Source organism: Sciurus carolinensis, chromosome 3, assembly GCF_902686445.1.
Source record: "Sciurus carolinensis chromosome 3, mSciCar1.2, whole genome shotgun sequence".
Classification (NCBI taxonomy): domain Eukaryota; kingdom Metazoa; phylum Chordata; class Mammalia; order Rodentia; family Sciuridae; genus Sciurus; species Sciurus carolinensis.
Genome location: NC_062215.1, coordinates 106,341,164 through 106,347,163, shown reverse-complemented (window position 1 = coordinate 106,347,163; position 6,000 = coordinate 106,341,164).

Here is a 6,000-nt window from a genome sequence, read left to right as displayed (position 1 = left end):
CTTCATTTATATGATATTAAATTGTGTATTATTCTCCATACTGAACTCTAAGATGCTTAAATCTGGTCTGTCGAATTTAAAACTCAATTTATATACTCATTAAGAATTAAGTATGCCACATCATTGTTTATTGTATAACAATTCACAATAGTTAAGCTATGGAGTCAACCTAGTTGCCTTTAAACAGACAAATGGATAAAGAAATTGTGTGTATATATACATATATATATGATGGAATATTACCCAACCCTAAAGACGACTGACTTCATGACATTTGCCAGAAAAAGGGCAGATCTGAAGACTATCATGCTAAGTGAAATAAGCCAATCCCCCAAAAATGAAAGCTCAAGGATTTTTGCTGATATGGGGCTGCTAAAACACAACAAGGTGGTGGGGGGAAAGAATAGAGGTTCAGTGGATTAGACAAAGGGGAATTAAAGAAAGGGAGGAGGAGAGGAATAGGAAAGACACTGGAATTAACCTAATTTTCCTATGTACATATATGAAAATACCTAAGTTAATCGCACCATTGTGTACATCTGTAAGAAGGGGGTCCTAATAATGAGACATATTCCATGCTTGTATAATTTCACCAAAATGGATTCTACTATCACTGTAACTAAAAAGAACCAACTAAAACAAAGGAAAAAAAAAAGATATGGGGAAGGTCAATGGAGTAGAATTTAACAAAATCATGTTATATGCATATATAAATATAACACAGGAATTTCCCCTTTGCATATATGTAGAAAGTACCAATCAAAAATAAACAAATGAACAAGCAAAAGGAAGATTGGCAGAGTAGAGGAAGGAGAATAGGGTGAAGGAAGAGAGGAAGGAAATTGAGGGGAAAAGGGATTGAAATCAAATTTCATGCATGTATGATTTGTCAATATGAAACCATCTACTATGTATACTGTAATAAAAATAATAAAAATTAAAAAGGAATTAAATAAAACGTGTTCTGCTAAGTGTTAAAAGGCAACATTTTTTCAAATTACCTATGATGAATGAGGCTTTACATTTTCTAGTTTGGTGCAGATCAATATTCTTTAAATATAATAAAATGGATTACTAAAACTGAAATTAAAATCTAAATCATATGAAATGCAAGTTAAACTTTCATTATTAAATACACAAAATTTTATTTCAATAAATAAATTTAAAGCATAATATGTAGACAAATATATAAAACTGTACCCATTATGTGCTGAAAGTCTGTGCTTAGGTGATTAACACTATTCATGTTACACTGTAACTTTTGTTGTTTTACCTTTGCCACTAAATAAAATATGAGTGATGTAGCAATTGCTCAAATTAGATGCTTATATAAGATATTTTGAATAATATTACATCAATATCCAAAGTTTTTCATGTATTAAATGATATTTTCAGTGGAATCATTAATTTATCTAATGTAAGCTAGATAGATACGCTGCAAATATGCTTAAGTAAATAGGATTTTCATTTTATTTTAATGGATGAGTAGAAAAACCAATCTGGCAGGAGTATGTTTTAAGGTTTGCAAAGAGACTTCAAAGCATTCTGTCAACCTCCAAGTGTTTGGCATTATTTTTCTTCAAAATGAAGCAAGTGAAGCACTTTCAGAATTCATCTTCAATACTTCATCAGCAGCCAGTTTAATAATTTTCAGTCAATTTAATAAGTTTATTTTTAATATAGCAATTTAATTTTAAATCTACATTTGATGAAAGTGATGGATTCTGTATCCATGAATTTCCTGCAAATGGATTTTCTTTATTCCTTTTACAAATATCTTATCATTGTAAAATAAAACAGAAAAATCCACAAAGCAAGTATATAGCTTAAAGAATTGTTATAAGGCAAATAACAATCACCAGCTAATTAAGCAAAGCTTTGCCAACTATCTAGAGGTATTACTAAACATCATATCCCTTAGTAAGTCCTCCCTCTTTCCAAAGCATCTATGATCCTCTCCTGTTTTAATAGTTGTTTTCTTATAAAAATGTAAGGCAATGTAGTGTAATCATATTCATTTTTAAAAATTACCTTTTAAAAGTCTTATTAAAGTATCTGTCCTCTATTTCTTTGTCTCACACTTTATCTCCTCAAGGATCCTGATGTTCAACTTAGAGTATTCCAAAACCTGGATTTTGTTGTTTGCAAACTCAATAGCACATTCGCCATGATTCTCTGTCCTTTTTGTGTTGTGAATGTTAGCAACTGAATGCAGAGGTTTATTCAGACTCACATTCTATCCTTCATTCAAGTCTAAAAGGTCAAGTTGGGCAAGACCATAGGAGACATAAAGTGTCTGGGCACCTCTCAAATTGTAATGTTGAGTCTTAATGTCTAGATTTATTAATTGATTGTGGAAGATGTTGCAAAATTTTGATATTATAATTCTACCATTTATTTTCCAATAATTTTCATATTTTTATAAAGAGGTACTCTTATTTGGTTATTCATTCATAAGATTCAGGAAGAAAACAAAGGTTAAATGCTTGATTTTTTTTTCCTGAGTTTTCAGGGAGATGAAGGAATTCCTTATTATATTCTAAAGCTGAGTATTTGTTTTTTCATAAAATATTATGAACTCACAAGTTTAAACATATTCGATGGGTTACAATCCATTGTAGTCGTTATTGTTATTGAAGCTCAAGTTATTCAACTTTTAACAGTGGTAGTGTCTCTAATTTAGCAACTGATTTTCTTTGAAAATTTGTTAGCATTTTTTGATAGCTAATAGTTTCCTCACAATCCGGCATGAGAGAGTATTGTTGGATCATCTTTTGCATTTTCTCTCCTAGACTTGGAATTAGTCAAGAGCAGAGTAAGTCTAAATGAGAAATGGTATTTGAGATAGCTAGATGGTAGCCTTTTATTACAAAAGGGCTAGTCTCTGTGTCTGCTGTGTTAAGATGATAAAGAAAGAAAAATCCAGGTATATTCCTATTTATTAAATTCAATGATTGCATATTGCTAGTGATTGCATATTTGGTCTGTGGACTCACACAGCAGCATTTATTCCTTTTGTCTGGCTCATTTCACCCAAAATACTGGTTTTGAAATTTTCCTGTGTTGCATGCATCCTGTGTTCATCCTTTTTTATTGAGGACTAGGATTTCATTTCATAGACATGCAATAGTACACGATTATCCATTCATCTGGTTATGGCTATTTGAATTAAGTTTATGGTCATTACAATCAAGGCTTATATGAAGATAAATGTATAAACTTTTGCGAGGATATGTGCATTCATTTCTTAGGAGTGGAATAACTGTTTTACATGATAGAGGTATGTTCTAATTTTTAAGAAACTGTTAAAGCATATTCCAAAGGCCTTATATTACATTACATTCAAATTTGCAGTGTATGAGAACTGATATCTCACATCCTCATCAGCACCTACTTTTGTGGAGTTTTAATTATAGTCTTTTCCACTAATTTTTCAGCAATTTTATATAGTATTTTACATCTTAGGCACCCAAAATGCAACTCTGCAGGAAGCCTTTACAGTACGATTTGACATTTACAATTAATCTCTGATTCTTTTCTTATTTTATTATGTATATATGTACATGTGATATAAATTGTGATGGTTTCACACAATTCCTTTGGCAGTACATTACTTGAAGCTACACACTGTGATTTTTTACTTTATCATCAAATATGGTTAGTGTCGCACTCCCCGCCCGCAGAGAGACACGACACCTGGTTCTTTTCAGCCTTTTTATTGCGTGCACCCCCTTTCCTCTCAGTTCTTTCTTTGTTCTCTTCTTTGAGGAACTTACACTCCAATATATACATTACTGTAACCAATCAGCATTTGAGCACGAGGGGAGAGCATGAACAGATACAGGCAGTAAATGCAGACATGCAGTGATCATGCACTGTCCACGAGGGAACTCAACCAATCCCTGGAACTTCCTCAAAATAATGTCAGTTGTTTGTGCAAAAGTTAACTGCTCTGGCTCACTGCCAGGTGCCATCTTAGCCACACCTAGGGCCAGGGGTCCCGGGTACCCCGACAGTTCCCCCTTTTTTATTATAAAATTAAAGCTCGGGACCGTGCCTGTCTTAGGTTGAGTGGTCAGCATATGTCCTTACCCGTCATCAGAGTCTGCAGAGCATGCTGCAGCTCCTGTCTTAGGTTGGTACATAGCCACCTCCTTCATTACCCGTCTTTGACTACCAGTCCAGCATCGTGAGCCATACTTGTGGGGAACTGCCGGCCTCTAGGGCAGTCATGGCCTGATGAAAAATAATCTGGTCCATTTGTTGGGTGGCTCGTAGTTGCACAAACAGACGAGTGAGGAAAAGGATACCAAAGAGGAGTAAAAACCCCAAAGTGCCAAGGCTTGCCCACTGTTTACAAAATTGAAAGCAGAAGAAAACCATTTAGCCAGCTCAGACATAGAAGCAATTTGTACCCTAGTAGAATTAACTTTGACAATTTTAGCCCTAAGTCGTGAGGTAAGATTATCAAATTGAGACGACCAAGTAGAAGTAAGATAGGCTGACAATTTTTTAGATAACCCAGCTGCGGTGCTGGAATTATCATATACAATGGGGGTAGCACGAACAGCTCTTAAAGAGTAAACACATCCCAGTCCCCAAAGTTCTTGTAATATGTCCACTTGTTCTTGTAGTAAGTCCACTCTTTGATTCATAAGAAGTATGCCTGCTGTTAGATGTTGGTTTAGGGTCTCTTTAGTCTGTAAGGCTGCAGCTGTATTTTCGGCCAAGTGATTGACTGCTGTTGCTGTAGGTATGGCAGTTGCTAGTGCTGCTGTTGCAGAAACCACTATTGCAGTGACCATAGCCGCTGTGATGCCAAATTCTCTCCTGTTTTTTGATAGTAACACTGGCAATTCTGCATCTGTAACAGAGACTGGGACTGGTGGGAAGGTAGGAACACACATTAAGTCTGCCAGCAGGAACCTAGAAGCATTTTAACATTGAGAGATAGCACAAATCTGAAGTACAATTGAGAGAAGCAGTTGTTTTGTTACATAGTTGAACTGTTCCTCCTAAGAGACTAAAAAGAGGTTGTAAGTTAGTTTATTCCGTGGAAACACACAAACTGAGCCGCAGCTCCAGTAAAGCACCGGGTTACCCTTATTACCCAGAGTTAAAAAACCCCAAACAAAGAGACAAAGAGAAAGTTTATCTTTAGGGGACCTGAAGGTCTCCTTTACTCCCCCTTTTTGTTTATAAAGAGTATTTTTGAGGGTGAGATGTGTATGTTCAACAATACCTTGTTTTTGTGGGTTATAAGGTACATCTGTGGTTAGAGTTATTTTAATTTTAGTGAGGAATTGGTTCTTACCAATTTTAGTTTTTAAAGAAAAATTTAGACTTTATAACGTAGTACAATTTTTAACAGTTGTTTAACCATAATTGTATAAACCCCTATTTTTAAGACAATTGTTTTAAAGAATAAAACTTAAGAGACACAAAGTTAAGAATGAATTAGTGTTTTTAAGAAAACTTTGTTATTTTACCATGTCATTTTACCATATAGATTAAACTTTGGCTTATATCAGAACATTAGTATTTCACCTTAGGAAAAACCTTAAATAGCTTTAGCTGTTTTACATACATACAACCAACTTAGTTACACATAGACTTGTTGAAACTTGTCCTTTATTACATACAGACTTTTTTATCCAGAAACATTTTTTTTTTATTTATTAAATATATTTTTAAACCCGGAAATTTTATATTTTTTCTTTCCTGTCTGTTGACCCCTTTTTGTTTACATTCTGATACAACTCTTATGAAATTTCTGAATTTAGATAAATTACTCTATTTTAATAAGATTAAATATTTTGTTATTTATAGTACTCTTAATTGAAACACAGTTGAAACTTTTGGGACCCTTTATATATAGAATTTTACTTGTTAGGACATAACTTTTAGTAACCTTGTTTTTAGTTTAGTGAGGACACAAAGTAATTGTAAACCCTTTTTATTTACCAACCTATGAAAACACCAATAATGTTTAAGTATGTT